The 21667-nt window shown below is 47.4% G+C and overlaps 1 pseudogene; it reads right to left on the reverse strand.

Annotated features, from left to right (window-relative positions):
* Positions 1-207: 207 nt before the first annotated feature.
* LOC136617930 (zinc finger protein 585A-like) overlaps positions 208-21667 on the reverse strand; it is a 29309-nt pseudogene continuing 7849 nt past the window's right edge.

A 21667-nucleotide genomic window follows, 5' to 3' on the forward strand; every position in this document is an offset into this window, starting at 1 on the left:
AGGAATGCCCAAGGTAAGGCTGTGAGTAGGGTTGCCCTTTTTGGCGAGCTTACTCCACAGTGGAGGAGGTTTCAGATGTCATTAGGGCTAGCAGCATTTTCCCCCCTACGTAGTAAATACTTGGATTGGTTGGAGGGTTTGTTTTTTTAAAATTAGTTTTGATATACTTAAAGGCAGAAAATAAGAGTTATATTTCACAAGGAGAGTTTTTATTGTGGTTTTACAGTAAGAAGTAAGTTTTATGGGGATAATTCAGCTTTGCTGCTCTGGAAGTAAGCCAGGATCTTCTCTTCTTCCTTCTATCCACAATACTTCTCCTACATGGATCGCGCTCACAGGTCACCCCAGGTACATAGAATTTTGATGTTTGGCAAATCCAATCTTACTCCATCCAGAAATAATCTCTCTTACTGGATGTTTAATGTTTGTGAATAACTGATGAGTTACATTTTTTCTGTGAATCACAATCTGGTTCTTTCTTTGTGTGAATTCTCTGATGAATTTCAAATTTGATTGAATTATAAAACATTATTTCCATATAAAAGATCAAAAAAGCTTCTCTCCTGTGTGACTTCTCTGATGCGTAGCAAGACCAAATTGATTAAAAAAGCAGCATCTCCCACACTCTGAACATGGAAATGGTGTCTCCCCTATATGACTTCTTCGATGCTTAGCCAGATCTGGTTTTCTTGAAAAACATTTCTCACATTGTGAACACGAATATCTGTGTTTTTTTCTGTTTCTCTCTGGTGTGTTTTTTCAGATGTCTATTAAGATTTGATTTGTTTATAAAAGTTCTCCCACATTCTGCACATGAATACGACCTCTCCCCTGTGTGAGTTTTCTGATGATCTGTAAGTTTGCCTTTAGTAATAAAACCTCTCCCACAGTCTGAACATGAATACGGCTTCTCTCCTGTGTGATTTTTTTGATGTTTAACAAGATCTGATTTATTTGTAAAACATTTCTCACATTCTGAACATGTAAACGGCTTCTCTCCTGTGTGAATTCTCTCATGTATAACAAGGCTTGCTTTTCTTCTGAAGCTTCTCCCACATTCTGAACATGTGAATCGTTTTTCTCCTGTGTGAATTCCTTTGTGTTCTGTAAGGTATGATTTACTTGCAAAGGATTTCCCACATTCTGGACATGAATACGGCTTCTCTCCTGTGTGAATTCTCTTATGTTTATCATGTTCTGATTTACGTGTAAAACTTTTCCCACATTCTGAACATGAATACAGTTTCTCTCCTGTGTGAATTTTTATGTGTGGATAAAGGTTTGACCTATGTCTGAATTGTTTTCCACATTCATTACATTGGAACCTTTTCCCCCCATTCCGCTTCGCACCTGTGGTAACCATCTGTGATTGGTCAGGAGAAGGTTCCTCATGATTAGGGGGATTATATGATGGATCTGTACTGTGAAGTCCTGGAGGTACATTGATGGTAATGAGGTTTTCTCCTGAAGAGCGCTGCACGATATCTTCATCTTCTACCTTATAATTTACTGACAACATGAAGTTTCCCTCAGAAGTCGTACTGGGAGATTCTGAAAGAATTAAAAATGGATTTCAGGATTGTTTTCATCCAATTTACAAATTTATCACATTACTATTAGGCTGGATGCACTAGAAGCTTTTGATGCAGTTTTGCTTGTTTTTTTGGCTGAAGCCGGAAGTGGATACAGGAGGAGGGAGAAGTTCTTCCTTTATATGTGCCATGCAGGACACATAGCTTAATCACTTCCCGACTACATCATGTAAGTACACATACCTCCCGAATGGTGTGTGCAGAGGGCTCAGTAGCCAAGTCAACTCCCCACCCAGTGGCTGTTTTTGACAACTCAGAGCTGCTGTAATCTCTTACCATCAGAGTTAGCTATAATCACAGCAGTTAATTATTTAGATGCCAAAGTAAAAACTAAACACATGTTTAAAAAGCCAGGTAGTGGAGAAGACTCCTCTCCAGTGCCCAATTGCCCCCCCCCCCCACCTTCCCTGAGATGCAATTGTGGGTTGCTGATAAGTTAGGTATTAACACGACAGCAGTGGAATTTTTTACTACACTCTCTGCTACCATCCTATCAACACTTTCCAATCCAGTGTCAGCTCCAACGCGGTCCTGCATACTGTAACATACAAATGAAGAACACCCTCTGACATTGGAACGCTGTCCTGCATACTGCTGGAAACATGCGTTGGCCCTCGTCCAGCTTTGAATTCTGAATGTCTGACACTGGATTGGAAAGGGTTAATTCTCAAAAAATTGTAAACAAAATCATCACACCATAATTTTTATGTATTTCTGTTGAGTAATTGCATGGAATCCACAGCACACTTCCCTACTAAAAATAAATAAGAGCTGGGGAGCGTGCGGGTGACAGGGACATTGGATTGGAAAGGGTTAAGTCCTACCTGTGCTTAATAGGCAGCATTCAAAATTACTATGTAGCATATACTACATAGCACAAGTGATCAAGTAATCACAAGTTCAAGTTCCCTATGGGGACTAAAAAATGTAGAAATAGGTTAAATAAACTGTCTGAAAGAGTAAAAAAAAAAAAAAAAAACCCCAAGAAATATTATGTTAAAAAAAACCTTTTCCAGTATACTGGCAAAATCAAACCTTTACATGCAGCTGTCAGTTCTGCACTTAAATCCGTCCCATAAGCCCCCACCCCCGCGATTGGATTGCAGGGAGCCATGTGGGTGTCATTGCAGCCGGGGCCTTCTGAAAAGCCCCAGGGCCTCAGCAGACTGCCCATCAAGCCATCCCCGTGCGGTGGCTTGATAGACTGCCTGCTTGATCAAAGTATGATGTAATGCTGTAGCAATACATCATAATGCAAGAGTGATCAGAGCATCGCCATTTGTGGTCCCCCAGGGGTCTAAAAAAAAGTAAAAACAAGCTCAATAAAGTTTTACTATTGGTAAAAAAAAGTAATAAAAATTTAAATCACCCCCTTTTCGCCATATTTATAATAAATAATTTAAATTATAAAACAAAAATATGTTTGGTATCGCGTTGGTATTGTGTCTGTCAAAGTCTGATCTATTAAAGTAGTGCATTTTTTGGTAACACTATTTTCAAGAAAAAAATGCAATAATAAGCGATTAAAAAGTAATGTGTATTGCAAACCATAGCAAAGTACAGGACGCCCCGCAAAAAATGAGCCCTCTTACAACTATGTCGATGGAAAAATAAAAAAGTTATTGCGCGCAGAACATGGCAGCAGAAAATAACTTTAAAAACTTAAATGTCTTTGAAAAAAAAAATAAAAGTAGTACAGCAAAAAAAAAATCTATATGTGTTTGGTATTGTAGTAATCGTACTGACGCAGAGAATAAAGTTACCATGTCATTTTTGTTGCAGCTTCTGTGCCGTAGAAACAAGACACACAGGAATGGGATTTTTTTTTTGGTTTTTTTTCATTTTACTCCTCCTAAAATTTTCTAAATGTTTTTCAGTACATTATATGGTACATTAAATAGTACCATTGAATTATATAACGTCCCGCGAAAAACAAGTCCTCATCCAGCAGCGCCGATGGATAAAGAAAGTGTTAGGAAAATTGTAGATCAATATATCAGTTAATTGTTTTTGCTACAAATTGTCCACTTGGAAGATATAGCATGCTGCTAGCATAAGTAGTGAAGGGGTTAAATAAAAGCCTTTTCCATATACCAGTGAGTGGTATGGGATAAAGACAAACAGAAGATAAGATAGTCCACCAGATCGCCTCCCTCGCATTCCTTCTCACTGAATCCATAACGGTTTCTTTGTATGTCATAGTTACACCTTAAAGGTGTGAACTTATTTTAAACATTTCAGTTATATCTAGAGATGAGCGAACGTACTCGTCCGAGCTTGATACTCGTTCGAGTATTAGGGTGTTCGAGATGCTCGTTACTCGAGGCGAGCACCACGCGATGTTCGAGTTACTTTCATTTTCATCTCTGAGACGTTAGCGTGCTTTTCTGGCCAATAGAAAGACAGGGAAGGCATTACAACTTCCCCTGCGACGTTCAAGCCCTATACCACCCCCCTGCTGTGAGTGGCTGGCGAGATCAGGTGTCACCCAAGTATATAAATCGGCCCCTCCCGCGGCTCGCCACAGATGCATTCTGACATAGATCAGGGAAAGTGCTGCTGGTGCCGGAGCTGCTATAGGGAGAGCGTTAGGAGTTATTTTAGGCTTCAAGAACCCCAACGGTCCTTCTTAGGGCCACATCTGACCGTGTGCAGTACTGTTGAGGCTGCTTTTAGCAGTGTTGCACAATTATTTTTTTTTTTGTATATCGGGCGTGCAGACCATTGCGTCCTCAGTCGGCAGTAATTTTACATAGTATAGGGCCAGTACTGGTGAGGCAGGGAAAGAGACATTCAGGCTATATAGGCAGTGGGCTTTTTCAAACAAATTTGGGAAAAATACTATCTTTGGGCTGCCTGTGACCGTCTTGAGTGTACTGCGTCTCTTCTGGGGGTAGTAGTCCTAATTAATACGCAGCTAAGTGTTACAGCAGGCTTGCGCAAAATTGTTTCCTGGCTCTGCGTTGCCCGTGACATCACCGCCGTCATCCCGTCCACAGGGAAACAGTATACATATATACGCTGCATACAGAGTCTGTTTGCTGTCTCAGCTCAGCCTTTCAAAAAATAGAAGCAAAATACTTAAGGCCTACTACTGGCCTTTGGCCACTTGACTGCTTCTGCGCTGTGAATTCCAATAGCTCAGTCATACGCACCTACGTCTCACTACAGGCTTGCGCAAAATTGTTTCCTGGCTCTACTGTGCGTTCCGTAAGCGAAGTCAGCCTCCAACCACAGGCCAATAAGCGTCACATTTAATTACAGCGTTCTGTTTCTGCACTACTGGTAATACACCATGCTGAGGGGTAGGGGTAGGCCTAGAGGACGTGGACGCGGGCGAGGACGCGGAGGCCCAAGTCAGGGTGTGGGCACAGGCCGAGCTCCTGATCCAGGTGTATCGCAGCCGACTGCTGCGGGATTAGGAGAGAGGCATGTTTCTGGCGTCCCCAGATTAATCTCACAATTAATGGGTCCACGTGGTAGACCTTTATTAGAAAGTGAGCAGTGTGAGCAGGTCCTGTCGTGGATGGCAGAAAGTGCTTCCAGCAATCTATCGACCACCCAGAGTTCTACGCCGTCCACTGCTGCAACTCTGAATCCTCTAGCTGCTGCTCCTCCTTCCTCCCACCCTCCTCACTCCATTACAATGACACATTCTGAGGAGAAGGCAGACTCCCAGGAACTGTTCTCGGGCCCCTGCCCAGAATAGGCAGCAATGGTTCCTATCCCACCGGAGGAGTTTGTCGTGACCGATGCCCAACCTTTGAAAGGTTCCCGGGGTCCGGGGGATGAGGCTGGGGACTTCCGGCAACTGTCTCAAGAGCTTTCAGTGGGTGAGGAGGATGACGACAATGAGACACAGTTGTCTATCACTCAGGTAGTAGTAATTGCAGTAAGTCCAAGGGAGGAGTGCACAGAGGAAGAGCAGCAGGACGATGAGGTGACTGACCCCACCTGGTTTGCTAAGCCTACTGAGGACAGGTCTTCAGAGGGGGAGGCAAGTGCAGCAGCAGGGCAAGTTGAAAAAGGCAGTGCGGTGGCCAGGGGTAGAGGCAGGGCCAGACCGAATAATCCACCAACTGTTTCCCAAAGCGCCCCCTCGCGCCATGCCACCTTGCAGAGGCCGAGGTGCTCAAAGGTCTGGCAGTTTTTCACTGAGAGTGCAGACGACCGACGAACAGTGGTGTGCAACCTTTGTCGCGCCAAGATCAGCCGGGGAGCCAACACCAACAGCCTCACCACCACCAGCATGCGCAGGCATATGATGGCCAAGCACCGCACAAGGTGGGACGAAGGCCGTTCACCGCCTCCGGTTAGCACCACTGCCTCTCCCCCTGTGCCCCAACCTGCCACTGAGATCCAACCCCCCTCTCAGGACACAGGCACGACCGTCCCCCAGCCTGCACCCACACCCTCACCTCCGCTGTCCTCGGCCCCATCCACCAATGTTTCTCAGCGCACCGTCCAGCCGTCGCTAGCGCAAGTGTTTGAGCGCAAGCGCAAGTACGCCGCCCCGCACCCGCACGCTCAAGCGTTAAACATGCACATAGCCAAATTGATCAGCCTGGAGATGCTGCCGTATAGGCTTGTGGAAAAGGAGGCTTTCAAAAACATGATGGCGGCGGCGGCCCCGCGCTACTCGGTTCCCAGTCGCCACTACTTTTCCCGATGTGCCGTCCCAGCCCTGCACGACGTCTCCCGCAACATTGTACGCGCCCTCACCAACGCGGTTACTGCCAAGGTCCACTTAACAACGGACACGTGGACAAGCACAGGCGGGCAGGGCCACTATATCTCCCTGACGGCACATTGGGTGAATTTAGTGGAGGCTGGGACAGAGTCAGAGCCTGCGACCGCTCACGTCCTACCCACCCCCAGAATTGCGGGCCCCAGCTCGGTGCCGGTATCTGCAGTGGTGTATGCTTCCTCCACTAAACCACCCTCCTCCTCCTACGCAACCTCTGTCTCACAATCAAGATGTGTCAGCAGCAGCACGTCGCCAGCAGTCGGTGTCGCGCGACGTGGCAGCACAGCGGTGGCCAAGCGTCAGCAGGCCGTGCTGAAACTACTCAGCTTAGGAGAGAAGAGGCACACGGCCCACGAACTGCTGCAGGGTCTGACAGAGCAGACCGACCGCTGGCTTGCGCCGCTGAGCCTCCAACCGGGCATGGTCGTGTGTGACAATGGCCGTAACCTGGTGGCGGCTCTGCAGCTCGGCAGCCTCACGCACGTGCCATGCCTGGCCCACATCTTTAATTTGGTGGTTCAGCGCTTTCTGAAAAGCTACCCACGCTTGTCAGACCTGCTCGGAAAGGTGCGCCGCCTCAGCGCACATTTCCGCAAGTCCAACACGGAAGCTGCCACCCTGCAACATCGGTTTAATCTGCCAGTGCACCGACTGCTGTGCGACGTGCCCACACGGTGGAACTCTATGCTCCAGATGTTGGCCAGGCTCTATGAGCAGCGTAGAGCTATAGTGGAATACCAACTCCAACATGGGCGGCGTAGTGGGAGTCAGCCTCCTCAATTCTTTACAGAAGAGTGGGCCTGGTTGGCAGACATCTGCCAGGTCCTTGGAAACTTTGAGGAGTCTACCCAGATGCTGAGCGAGGATGCTGCAATCATTAGCGTCACCATTCCTCTGCTATGCCTCTTGAGAAGTTCCCTGCAAAGCATAAAGGCAGACGCTTTGCGCTCGGAAACAGAGGCGGGGGAAGACAGTATGTCGCTGGATAGTCAGAGCACCCTCCTGTCTATATCTCAGCGCGTTGAGGAGGAGGAGGAGGAGGGGGAAGAGACTGCTTGGCCACTGCCGAGGGTACCCATGCTGCTTGCCTGTCATCCTTTCAGCGTGTATGGCCTGAGAAGGAGGAGGAGGAGGAGGAGGAGGAGGAGGAGGAGGAGGATCCTGAAAGTGATCTTCCTAGTGAGGACAGCCATCTGTTGCGTACAGGTACCCTGGCACACATGGCTGACTTCATGTTAGGATGCCTTTCTCGTGACCCTCACGTTACACGCATTCTGGCCACTACGCATTACTGGGTGTATACTGCTCGACCCACGGTATAAGGAGAACCTTTCCACTCTCATTCCCGAAGAGGAAAGGGGTTCGAGAGTGATGCTATACCACAGGACCCTGGCGGACAAACTGATGGTAAAATTCCCATCCGACAGCGCTAGTGGCAGAAGGCACAGTTCCGAGGGCCAGGTAGCAGGGGAGGTGCAGAGATCAGGCAGCATGTACAGCACAGGCAGGGGAACACTCTCCAAGGTCTTTGACAGCTTTATGGCTCCCCAGCAAGACTGTTGTCAGAACCTGCAACTCTCGGGGCCGCCGTGCCCACACCACCGGTCCTGCCACCCGGGTTACAGGAGTGCGGCATAGGGGAGCCCCGGTTCTTGTGATCTCCCCGGGCCGCTGTAAGACTGGTCGCCGCCGGGTTGCTAGGGAGGCAGCTGGTGCTTCTAGTCACTTGACTACCAGGCTGGCTACCCTAGTAACTGTCTGTGCAGCAAGACTGGGGGCGTGCCCCCAGCACCTCCCTGATTAGCCCTGCTGCTGTCAGGCTCCCCGCCCCAATCAGCTTCTGGGGCGGGAGCGCTGACAGCATTTAAATATGTGTGTTTTCCTTTCAGCCCTTGCCAGTGTTAGTTTGGTTCTCCAGCTGCACCCGCGTTTATCCTGACTACTCTTTGTGACCCCGGCTTTCCTGACACCTGCTTTTGGACTTGACTACGTTTTTGCCTGACCCCTCCGTACTGCGTACCCTCTTGTTGCCAACCCGGATTGTCTGACCATTCTACCGTTGTTTTGTCTCAGTGTCTGTTTGTCTTCCCGTGTCCCGCTTCCCTAGTGAGGGTAGGGACCGCCGCCCAGTTGTCGCCCTGGGGGTTAGCCCAGGGGGGCAAGTAGGCAGGGACAGGGGTTGCGGGATATCTCAGGGACCCCCATATCCCGGACACTGTCCTGACAGTAACACTGGCCGAACGAAGGTCAGACCCTTGCATCCGCCCGGCAACTTTGAGCCCCTCGATGGAGGCCGTGGCGGCTTTAGCGAACCAGGTCCAGGTCCTTACGACCCTTGCCCAGGACCTAACAGCCCGCTTGCAGCTACAGGAACAAGTGGCAGCTGCAGGTCCCATGCAGCCCCCTTCCGCTCCAGGAACAATGTCAGAACCTCGAGCCACGCTTCCGGATTGCTTCTCCGGAGAGAGAGGTCAGTTTTTTGCATTTAGAGAGAGCTGCAAGCTCTACTTTGATCTCCGCCCCCACTCCTCTGGTACTGAATACCAGAAAGTGGGAATCGTAATTACCCGCCTGAGGGGAGAGCCCCAAAATTGGGCTTTCTCGTTACCAGCTGGCTCTCCCACCCGACTATCCCTTGACGCCTTTTTTTCCGCCTTGGGTCAAATTTATGACGAACCCGACCGGGCCGGCTATGCAGTCTCCAAGCTTCTGGCCTTGCGCCAGGGTCGCAAGATGGCGGAGAACTACTGCGCTCTATTCCGCCAACATTGTACAGAATCTGGGTGGAATGATGCCGCCCTAAAAGACCTATTTTTGACCGGTCTGTCTGAGGGTCTTAAGGACCTACTCGTGGCCCACCCGGAGCCTAGAACCCTGGAGCAAGCCATGTCGCTGGCTATTCGGGCCGACCGACGTTTGAGGGCCAGACACGCCGCTCGGACCACGCCACTCCCCACGCCCACTTCTTCGACTGACCCGACCTTTTTACCTCCCACCACCGAGGCCATGGAGCTGGGAGCCATGAACCCCAAGCAACGACGGGAATACCGCCTGAAGAAGAACCTCTGCTTCTACTGTGGGGAGCTGGGTCACCGCATTGCAACCTGCGCTAAGAAGCCACGGCAGGAAAAACTTCCACTCCTAGGCAGTTGTCAGGAGGACTGTCTAGGAGCCAAGGTACTCCCTGTGTTGTCCAAAATGTTATTGCCCTGCACCCTAGAATTTCATGCTTTCCACCGTACTGGGCAAGCCTTCGTTGATTCTGGGGCTGCTGCTAATTTCGTTAACTTTAATTTCGTTGCTCAACTGTCCGGGGTTTTGTTACGTTTAGAGACTCCGATTTTTGTTTCAGGAGTGGACTCCACTCCATTGCAAGCAGGGGTTGTTAATCTGGTTACCCCTGAAGTAAGGTTTACTATAGGAGCCCTACACGTTGAAACCTGCACTTTTCTGGTGATGAGAGATTTGTCTGTGGACGTCGTCCTAGGCCTCCCCTGGCTCCGGGAGCACAACCCGGTAGTAAATTGGGACACGTTGGAACTGGTAGAGTGGGGTCCCCGCTGTGCCAACCACCTTTGTCCAGTGAAGGTGGGAATCTCCACCTGCGAGGGGAGTCCCCTACCAGATTACCTCTCCGAGTTTTCTGACGTGTTCTCCAAGCAATTATCTGAAGCTCTGCCCCCTCATAGGGAATGGGACTGTAAAATCGACTTGATTCCTGGGGCCAAACTTCCTAAGGGCCGCATTTATAATGTTACGGTTCCAGAGAGAGAATCCATGAGGGACTATATCCAGGACAGCTTGGCCAAGGGGCACATCCGGCCCTCAGAATCCCCGGTGGGTGCCGGGTTTTTCTTCGTTGAGAAAAAGGATGGGGGTCTCCGGCCCTGTATTGACTATAGAGAGCTAAATAAAATCACAGTCCGAAACCAGTATGCTCTTCCACTCATTCCTGACCTCCTCAACCAGGTCGCTGGTGCCCAATGGTTTTCTAAACTTGATCTCAGGGGAGCATACAACCTCATCCGCATTCGGGAGGGGGATGAGTGGAAAACCGCCTTCAATACGCCCCTCGGTCATTTTGAATACCTAGTTATGCCTTTTGGATTGTGTAACGCCCCCGCCATTTATCAGGGGTACTCTGGAGTTAGTATCCAGACTCTATTGGTGGCCGCACATGGCCAAGGATGTACGGTTATTTGTGTCCGCGTGCCCGGTTTGCGCAAGGGGGAAGAATCTCAGGAGACGTCCTGAGGGTCCTCTTCTTCCCTTGCCCATTCCGTCCAGGCCATGGTCCCATTTGTCCATGGATTTTATTACTGATCTGCCATCCTCGCTGGGGAATACGGTCATTTGGGTAATAGTTGACCGTTTCTCTAAAATGTCACATTTTGTTCCGCTTTGCAAGTTGCCTAACGCCAAACTTCTGTCTGAAATGTTCATCAAGGAGATTGTTCGGTTACATGGGATCCCCGAGGATATTGTGTCAGATAGAGGGGTTCAGTTCGTCGCTCGCTTCTGGCGAGCTTTCTGTAAAAATCTAAACGTCAATTTGTCTTTTTCGTCCGCTTTCCATCCCGAGAGTAACGGACAAACGGAACGGATGAATCAAGAACTTATCCAGTACCTGCGACTTTTTGTCTCTGATAACCAGTATCAGTGGGCCAACTACTTACCTCTCGCCGAATTTGCTATTAACAATCATGTTAACTCGTCGACCCAATTGTCACCTTTTTTTTGTAACTATGGGTTCCATCCCCGGTTCTCGCTTTCTACTCCTTTTGTCTCGAACAATCCGGCCGCTGACATATCCTCTGAGGAACTGTGCACAGTTTGGGCCCAGGTTCGTGAGAACCTTCAGGGTTCCCAAGAGAAACTGCGTAAATACTCAAATAAAAGATGTACTATCTCTGCACCTTTTGTGGTCGGGGAGCAAGTTTTATTGTCATCCAAGAATCTGAGACTTAAGGTTCCCTCCCTGAAACTTGCTCCTCGGTTCATTGGCCCATTTACTGTTTCGCAGGTTATCAACCCGGTGTCATATAAGTTGGCACTTCCTGACTCCTGGAAGGTCCACAAGGTTTTTCACAAAAGCTTGCTTAAGAAGTATGTGACTCCAGTTCTACCCACCCAGAACCCGCCCCCTCCTTCTCTGGTACAGGGGGAACTGGAGTATGAAGTAGAAAGGCTTGTTGATGCCCGACGGGTTAGAGGTGTGCTGCAGTACCTGGTCCACTGGAGAGGATTTGGCCCTGAGGATAGGACGTGGGTCCCTGCCAGGGACGTTCATGCGCCACGCCTAGTCCAGTCATTCCACAGGGCTTTCCCGCTTAAGCCCGCACCTGGCCATGGGGGTCCGGTGTCCCCCCGTAGAAGGGGGGGTACTGTCAGAACCTGCAACTCTCGGGGCCGCCGTGCCCACACCACCGGTCCTGCAACCCGGGTTACAGGAGTGCGGCATAGGGGAGCCCCGGTTCTTGTGATCTCCCCGGGCCGCTGTAAGACTGGTCGCCGCCGGGTTGCTAGGGAGGCAGCTGGTGCTTCTAGTCACTTGACTACCAGGCTGGCTTCCCTAGTAACTGTCTGTGCAGCAAGACTGGGGGCGTGCCCCCAGCACCTCCCTGATTAGCCCTGCTGCTGTCAGGCTCCCCGCCCCAATCAGCTTCTGGGGCGGGAGCGCTGACAGCATTTAAATATGTGTGTTTTCCTTTCAGCCCTTGCCAGTGTTAGTTTGGTTCTCCAGCTGCACCCGCGTTTATCCTGACTACTCTTTGTGACCCCGGCTTTCCTGACACCTGCTTTTGGACTTGACTACGTTTTTGCCTGACCCCTCCGTACTGCGTACCCTCTTGTTGCCAACCCGGATTGTCTGACCATTCTACCGTTGTTTTGTCTCAGTGTCTGTTTGTCTTCCCGTGTCCCGCTTCCCTAGTGAGGGTAGGGACCGCCGCCCAGTTGTCGCCCTGGGGGTTAGCCCAGGGGGGCAAGTAGGCAGGGACAGGGGTTGCGGGATATCTCAGGGACCCCCATATCCCGGACACTGTCCTGACAACTGTGTCACCGCTCCCCAGTCAAGGCTGAGTCGGCAGGAGCACTGTAAAAGGATGGTGAGGGAGTACGTAGCCGATCGCACGACCGTCCTCGGTGACGCCTCTGCCTCCTACAACTACTGGGTGTCGAAGCTGGACACGTGGCCTGAACTCGCGCTGTATGCCCTGGAGGTGCTTGCTTGTCCTGCAGCTAGCGTCTTGTCAGAGAGGGTGTTTAGTGCGGCTGGGGGAATCATCACGGATAAGCGTACCCGCCTGTCAACCGACAGTGCCGACAGGCTTACACTCATAAAGATGAACAAAGCCTGGATTTCCCCAGACTTCTCTTCTCCACCAGCAGACAGCAGCGATACCTAAACAATACGTAGGCTGCACCCGCGGATGGAAGCTACGTTCTCTAAAACCATAAAAAACGGGGACCTTTTAGCTTCATCAATCTGTGTATTATATTCATCCTCCTCCTGCTCCTCCTCCTGATACCTCACGTAATCACGCCGAACGGGCAATTTTTCTTAGGCCCACAAGGCTCAGTCATATGACTTTTGTAAACAATGTTTATACGTTTCAATTCTCAATTCAAGAAAGCGTTGAATCTTGCACCTGAACCAATTTTTATTTTAACTGGGCCGCCTACAGGCCTAGTTACAAATTAAGCCACATTAACCAAAGCGATTATTGGGTTTCACCTGCCCTCTTGGTTGGGCTTGGGCAATTTTTCTGAAGTACATTAGTACTGTTGGTACACCAATTTTTTTGGGCCCTCACCTACAGTGTAATCCTAGTAATTTTTAGCCCACCTGCATTAAAGCTGACGTTACCTCAGCTGTGATGGGTACTGCAATGGGATATATTTATGTACCGCCGGTGGGTTCCAGGGAGCCACCCATGCTGTGGGTCCACAGGGACTTCACATTAGGGATTTGTACCTGCCAGTGTCTATGTATTAAAAACCCCGGTCTGACTGGGGCATGCAGTGTGGGCCGAAGACCACCTGCATTTAATCGGACGTTACCTCAGCTGTGATGGGCAATGCAATGGGATATATTTATGTACCGCCGGTGGCTTCCTGGGACCCACCCATGCTGTCGGGCCACACAGAGCTGTAACTCCATGTGTCCACTTCTAAAGAACCCCAGTCTGACTGGGGCATGCAGTGTGGGCCGAAGACCACCTGCATTAAACCTGACGTTACCTCAGCTGTGCTGGGCACTGCAATGGGATACATTTATGTACAGCCGGTGGGTTCCAGGGAGCCACCCATGCTGTGGGTGCACATGGAATTCCCATTGCGGAGTTGTACCTGCCTGTGACTATTTATAAAAAACCCCGGTCTGACTGGGGCATGCAGACACCTTGACAGAATGAATAGTGTGTGGCACATGGGTTCCCCATTGCTATGCCCACGTTTGCAGCTCCTGATGGAGGTGGCACGGGATTGGATTTCTCATTGCTTCTGTACAGCATTATGGGCTATCGCCCCGCCCCTTTTAAAGAGGGTCGCTGCCTAGCCGTGCCAACCCTCTGCAGTGTGTGCCTGCGGTTCCTCCTCATGGCAGACGCACTTATAAAAAGACATGAGGGTGGTGTGGCTTTGAGGCAAGCGTGTGGCATGAGGGCAGCTGAAGGCTGCGCAGGGACCCTTTGGTGTGCGCTGTGGACACTGGGTCGTGCGGAGGGATTGGGCAGCATATAACCCAGGAGAAGTGGCAGCGGAGTGTCATGCAGGCAGTGATTGTGCTTTGTTGGAGGTAGTGTGGTGCTTAGCTAAGGTATGCCATGCTAATGAGGGCTTTTCAGAAGTAAAAATTGTTGGAAGGGGGGGGGCCCACTCTTGCCGCTATTGTGGCTTAATAGTGGGACCTGGGAACTTGAGATGCAGCCCAACATGTAGCCCCTCGCCTGCCCTATCCGTTGCTGTGTTGTTCCCACTTTCTTGAATTGCCCAGATTTTCACAAATGAAAACCTTAGCGAGCATCGGCGATATACAAAAATGCTCGAGTCGCCCATTGACTTCAATGGGGTTCGTTACTCAAAATGAACCCTCGAGCATCGCGAAAATTTCGTCTCGAGTAACGAGCACCCGAGCATTTTGGTGCTCGCTCATCTCTGGTTATATCCTATCAGGCATTTTTAGTAATTATGGAGGTAGTTACTTTTTCTGTTATGTCATTTATGATATATAAACCACATACAACTTTGAATACATTAGAAATCAATTGATACCGCAACAGGCTGGTGTGATTTGTATTTCTCCTGTGGACCCACATCAATTGGGTAAACACATAAATTCTCCTTACATTTTTGGTCCTTCAAGCTGGAATAACTCACTGCAGAGGTAAAGGACAGTCTGACTGTGAATAGGCGGGTCTGAAGTACTCTCCAGTCATTAAAAGACCTCCGTCTTGCTTAGACGTCATGAGATGCCAGTTAAGCAGCCTGTCTGAAACAGTATCATTTTTCCGAACTAGCCTGATAATTTAGAAGCCTTCCAGATGACGTGTAGTAAGTATACAGGTTGTATACCTTTTTCCTTCCTCCTTCTGCTTTTTTTTTCATATTCTTTATTGTTTAAAAGATTTTACAATGTCTATTGTAAATGAGAAGGGAATATTGATGAATTGCTTGCCAAGGGGCAATAGCAGTAGTCTGTGTGAGACCATAGCCATTGTAAGAAGGCTACAGGAAAGAATAACTCCATGCAGCACGTAAAAGAGGATGACATCATGGGGCACAGGGGTGTCCAGGTACTTTACTTATCTTCCCTCTACTTCTTTTTCTTTGATATTGTGTTATAGAGTAACTAAGAATATACAAAGAGGGCGGACTCCTACTAACATATTGTAATATTTGTATTGTTGTCTTATACTGCATGAAGCAAATGTGTGAGCGATTGAGATAAGTTGATCCGATACGTGGCACTGACCTCTTGGACACATTAAGGACCAACCTCGGTGTGCGGGTTGTTTTCGGACAAGACCCTTGATTGTGTTCAATGCTCAAAGGCCCTACTTGGAAAGGCAAGAAGGAGTCTTCGTGTATATAGTGAAGCACAGATTCTTGTCAGGATCCTTTGCGGTTCTGCTGTATATTTTAGCGGCCAAAGGCTTGTTTTATGTTGTTTGCCTTTTCAAGAACATAATTACTAACAATGGGAAATTGGCATTCTGGCAAACAGGCATTCTCCTGTGCATGTCTCTGTTTTACTTATCAATGACAGGAAATCCTAAAGGAGTTAAGAAGTACATGCACAAGTTAAATCCACAAGTTATCCGATGCTGAAACCTGGTTAAAAAAAGCCCCAAACTGTCACGCCCATATAAAAAAAATAGACCCCCGACAGTTTGATGAACAATTCAGAGGGTTAATGAGCAGTTACAAATTGAATGGGGAAGAAATAGAGAGAACAAGCAAACTCATTCAAAGATGTAGGGACAGGACAAATTGGGTGGAAATAAATAGATGTACTCAGAAAGATGATAAGGATGTAGATCAGTATTATCGCAGACTGAAGGGAGTATTTGATATCTATAGTGGACTAGAAGCACCGGGGAAAATCAGGGATAGAGAGAGAGTGGAACGTAACGCTGCTTATAATCAGCCAATTAACGAATGCATTTGTAAGTGGAGTAAAGAAGGAAATAGGAAGTTATATAATGAAATATATGGTTACCCGTAGGATGGGATTATTGCAGGATGTTTTGGAATATGCAAAGAAAAGAGAAGAAAGGAGGAGAATGTGATACGATGGTTCAGGAAAGTTAGAGAGGTCATTGGACAGAGAGAGGACGTGGAAATAGAGGCAGGGGAAGAAGCAGAGGTAAGATGCAGCTCGGAGATTTAAATGTGTGGTGGAATTATGGGAATCTGGTGATTTTGCCCAAGAATGTCCTGATAAACAGTGTTCTCCGGCACCTTGGGAAAGGATGAATAGAAGGGATGGATGTACAACACTTGGAGGATCTCTTGGCAATTTCTATTTTGTCCGAGATAGATCTCTAGGTGAATGGGCGGATAATTACTTTCCTGGTAAACTCAGGAGCCACCAGGACATTAATACATCCTAATGATGTACCGAATGTAAAATGTAGTAACAGTCATATCATGCTAAGAGGGGTTAATGGCCGCAGCCACAGGGAATCCCTCTCTGAACCGGTTATCATAACAGACTGTCAGCAAACTGTTAAATATTTGGGGTATAATCTGTCACATGAAGGTAGGCATTTAGATGACATTAGGCAATCCTGGAGGTCCCAAAACCACAAACAAATGATGTCCTTTTTGAGAATAATGAATTTCTGCAGAGCCTGGATCCCAAATTATGCTTTCCTGACAGCACCTCTTACCAGACTCCTCTATGATGAACCTATGGCTGTAGCTGACAGGATCCAGTGGGATGCGCCCTATGAGGAAGCCTATGTCAGGTTAAAGCAGACTCTGGTGGGCATATCAGTCTTGAGGGCTGCCGAACTACAACAAGCCCTTTGTGCAAACCCTTGACTCAAGGGAAGGATATATGACCTCTGTGTTAACTCAAGAACATGGTGGGAAACAAAGACCACTGGCATACTACTTTTCCAGACTAGATCCACTGGCCGAGTGCTCCCACTCTGTGTACAAGCAGTAGTAGCCGCAGCTGAAGCAGTTAAATCTTCTGCCACTATAGTACTGTTCCACCCACTCACACTGAAAGTACCACTCATATCTTAGTCCTTCTAGACATCCCTCCTGCATGACACTACTGCTCTCACAGCCACACCTGACAACTGAGGGATGTACTACACTCAATCCATCTACCTTGCTGCCTATTTCTTCAGATGGTACTCCACACAACTGTCTAGGAGAGATAGCACAAAATGTGTCACTCAGACCAGATCTACCGAATATACCTCTTGTAGATGATGAATGCACTCTCTTTGTAGATGGGTCATCCAAGGAAAACTCTGATGGCACCAACGCCACCACATATGCTGTGGTTACAGTAGAAGAGACCATAATAGCTGGGTCCTTGCCAAGGCACCACTCTGTGCAGGCAGCAGAACTAGTAGCTCTGACTAAGGCCCGTCAGTGGGCACAGGGTAAAAAGGGCACTATTTACATATGCAGCAGTATTGAGCCATGGCCTTTGCCATGTCTCAACAGGAGGGATAGTTGCACTAATATCTAAAGTATTCACAGCGGATGGCTTCACAAATTACTAAAAATAAAATTTTTTGTTATCCTGGATTGTTTGTGCTAACACAATACACAAGGGAATATAAGACAAAAGGGGGGTATTTCCCAACACCTCAGTATCTATTCAGCACATTTGTATGAATTATATTGAATTAAACAAAGGTGAAGGTCAAAAATATTGTCCAGTTATTATAGATGCTATAGCCAAGTGGATAGAAGTGTTTCCCACAGGTCAGCCGGATGCAGCCACAGTGGCTAAAGCATTAGGGCGCCCACCCACTGGCGTTTGCGATTTTCGTGCGTGAAAAACGCAGCGTTTTCGGCGCGTTTTTGCCGCGTTTTTCGCTGCGTTTTTTGCCGCGTTTTCGCGGCTTTTTTGCGCCTTTTCCATTAATTTCCATTGACATTCATGGGTGCATTAGGAGAAAAATAAGGACACATATGCAACTGACAGTTCCTATGTTAAAAATCGCAACGCACCGCAAAAAAAAAACGCCAGTGGACAGGAGTACATTCAATTCTAATTGCTCTTGAGAAAAACGCAAAACGCAAAGAAAAAAAAATCGCCAGTGGGTGGGCGCCCTTACTAAGGGAAATAATACCAGGTGATTGGGTCCTTATCAAAGTGATAAAGAAAAAGAACTGGAAGACCCCAAAGTAAGAAGGACTCTACCAAGTATTCCTCACCGCCCCCACAGCAAATAAGATTGCTGAAAGACAAACCTAGATTCACCTGTCCCATTGTAAAAATGTTTTACAGGCAGAGCAGGGACAGTCCGCTGGAAATTCCCCGAATAGTCTGGTGACCGGGGAAGATACTACATTAGGTGGTTGATGTCTCTAAGCTGGTGAAGAAATCTAACCCCATACCCACGGGGAAGCTTCAGCGCAGGAACAGAAGGGGCAGTATTACTTTTGGGAACATTGGTGAATCTGGAGAGTATTTTTTGTTGAGGGGAGGGGACCAGGGAACTGTTACTGGGGAATGTCTGAGCCTACATGGTGGGATAGAACTGTTAAAGCCCTGAATTTAACTTTTACAGAAGGAGTGGCGAGTACCATTTTGGTAGATATGTGTCAGATGATGGACTTGCTGGCATTGCACACAAAGGAATAAGGCGTGGCGAGATGCTTGCCTTGCTTGATAGTACTTAGTCAGGCCACCTCCCTGGTGGCAATTTTAGTGCCATTCATGGCCTGCGCCCATTTTAGTACGTGCTGTAACAATGCCTTTGGCCGCCGCCCAAGCATCATCTTGGCTTTTCACCTCCCATAGATGTACCTTTTACCTAGCATCACAATGCTTGCACTGATTGTAGCACACAACACCAGTGATAAGTGCCTTCTCTAAACTGCATAGGAATAGTCAGAACCCCTCCATCCTGTGTCCTCTGCGTCTTGATGATATGTCTGTCTTAAGTGTGTGCTATAAAATAGGGTCAATATAATACTGTGTGATATTTAGTCATGGTAGAAGAATATGTATGGTCTTCTTACGATAAGTGTCAGGTAGCGAGAGGACAGGTTGCTATGGGTGACGTTATTACTGACAAGGATCGGGGATAGTAGACAGCAGGACAGACTTTTTCAGAATAATAAAGGATGATTACGTAATGCAGATAGTCCTGGGATAAGACAGTGGAGGAATAAAATTTTACAGTAGTATTAAATAAAGTTGACAGACAATGGCTTGAGTGCGGGCTCTGTGTGGTATGGGAAGCTCACAAATGGTTAAATCATCTGTTACATTTGAATGCTCGGTCCTTGTGAAGCTGCTTTCTACCCCTCCAGCCTCACAGAATTTGTTGTATATCGGACACACAGAGAAGGGCGGGGGAGGGAGAGTGTGTGACTGACTTTCTAACATAGTAGTCTGAGAGCGATACTCTTCTTGCATGAAATGAATAGAGACTTGTAATGAAGATTAACATGAATGAAGTTTAGTATAAACTTGTGTGCATAGGAAACGTACATTCTTGCTGTTATTTGTGTACAGGTCAGTTCTGTGATTGGTCGGACGTGTATATACTTGCTAAATGGCGTTACTGTTGTGTTTCCTCAGTGGGAATATTCTGTAAGATTCAGGAATCAGTTAAAGCTTTGTTTATCTTACTTCATCACCTTTCCTTGATAAGAGAAATTCCGGAGGGGGGATTGTTTAGGTTGGAGGATCAAGCGACTCTGCAGATGATCGGAGTATTAGTTGTTGCGTGAATTTTTATGTTATGCAGTAAGCATTGCGTGTACAGAATTATATGGTTATTAATATTTATATGAGAAAGACTTGACCGCACGGATTGATGAAAGTTAATGACAAGTGTTCAAGCTGTGCTGAATGTAAAATGTATGATTAGGCTTTTTAACTCTACCTACACCCCACAGATAAGTAGGCAGGGATCAAATACCATCAGCTGTTGTCTCCTACCCTGTGGATTATACTTGCTTCCCACTACCTGGTAACAGGACTAAAACAGACTACGGGAGACTGCCTGAGGAATACTGTACAGAGAGGAGAACAGTAAAGGGTACGGAAGACTACGGGAGACTGCCTGGGGGATACTGTATGGAGAACAGTAAAGGGCACGTTGTTTTCTGGGATATGACCTGAGCAACAAAAAGCATGTGCAGATGTGTGGTGGTTGTGTGGTAACAAGCGTCTAGAACAGGTGCTAGGTACGTGCCCTGGTGGGGATTGTGTCTTGGTACAGCTGATAATGCCTGCGCACCTCATGACCTCAGAGGGCAATAGTAAGGGCCTATCCGGAGAACTAGGAACAACTCTCCCAAAGGTTCCTTTGATGCCAATGGTTACATTGATTGTTTACATTTATGCAATCAGGGCCCCAAGGGGGGTACCGGACGAGTATAAGGTGAGAAATCAGATAGCTGAGGGGTTTGAGTCTCTTCTTGCATGGTAGGTAAAGGTGAATAATCATGTAGACTGGATTAATTACATATACGATAACCAACAGAGATTTGTTAGTTATACTAGAGATGCAATCAGGGGCCTAGTGGAACAACTAGGACCTACCTCACTCACTGCACGGCAAAATAGGATCACTCTTGTTATGTTGATAGCAGAAAAAGGAGGAGTTTGTAAAATGATTGCAGGATATTGTTGTACTTTCATTCCTAATAACATGGCACCAGATGATACCTGAGCACTGGAAGGGTTAAATGCATTATTAAATGAACTAGCTGAAAACTCTGGCAGAGACGATCCATTCAGGGATTGGTTGACAGCTTGTTTGGACACTGGTCACACGTCATATACTCCACACTAGTGTCAGTATGTGCCTCCATTCTAGTACTCTGCGGTTGCTGCTGTATTCCATGTATCCGAGGACAGCTACAAAACCCTATTAACTCTTCCATCACCAAAACTATGATCCAAAATATACAAGATGACGGAGAACAAGATGACTTACTGGGTCAGGTGACCACCTCTGTCTGACAAGTGATGGGTAAAAGTTCTATGAAGGAAGCACCATTTTACTTGGATGATTTTGAAGTGTGACACTTTGATTCCAGTGCGTTCTGATTGTACCGGAGGATCGCTCTAAATAACTGATGGACACTTCGATAAGTAAGATCTTGTATCATGATGGACAATAATCTCTATTATAGGAAGAAAGAAGCATCAATCGGATAATAGTAAATCAAGGCCAAGATTCTCTTGTGGCGGGCCTAATTTTGGATAAAATTGGTGGAATGAAGATATAGCATACTACTAGTATAAGTAGTGAAGGGGTTGAACAAAACTTTTCTATATAACAGTGAATGGCACGGGATGAAGACAGACAGAAGATAAGATAGTCCACCAGACCCCCTCCCTTGCATTCCTTTTCACTGAATTCATAACGGTTTCATTGTATGTCATAGTTATACTTTAAAGGTGTAATCATTTTGTGGTAGCCCATCATGTATTCTTAGTAGTTTTGGAGGTATGTACTTTTGCTGTGGTGTCATTTATGATATATAAATCACATGCAACTTTGAATACATTAGAAATCGTTTGATACCGCAACAGGCTGGTGTGATTTGTATGTCAGATCACGAGATCTGAGATTGTCTTCTCCTTCATAAACACATAAATTTTCCTTAC

Source organism: Eleutherodactylus coqui, chromosome 1 (genome assembly GCF_035609145.1).
Source record: "Eleutherodactylus coqui strain aEleCoq1 chromosome 1, aEleCoq1.hap1, whole genome shotgun sequence".
Taxonomy (NCBI): domain Eukaryota; kingdom Metazoa; phylum Chordata; class Amphibia; order Anura; family Eleutherodactylidae; genus Eleutherodactylus; species Eleutherodactylus coqui.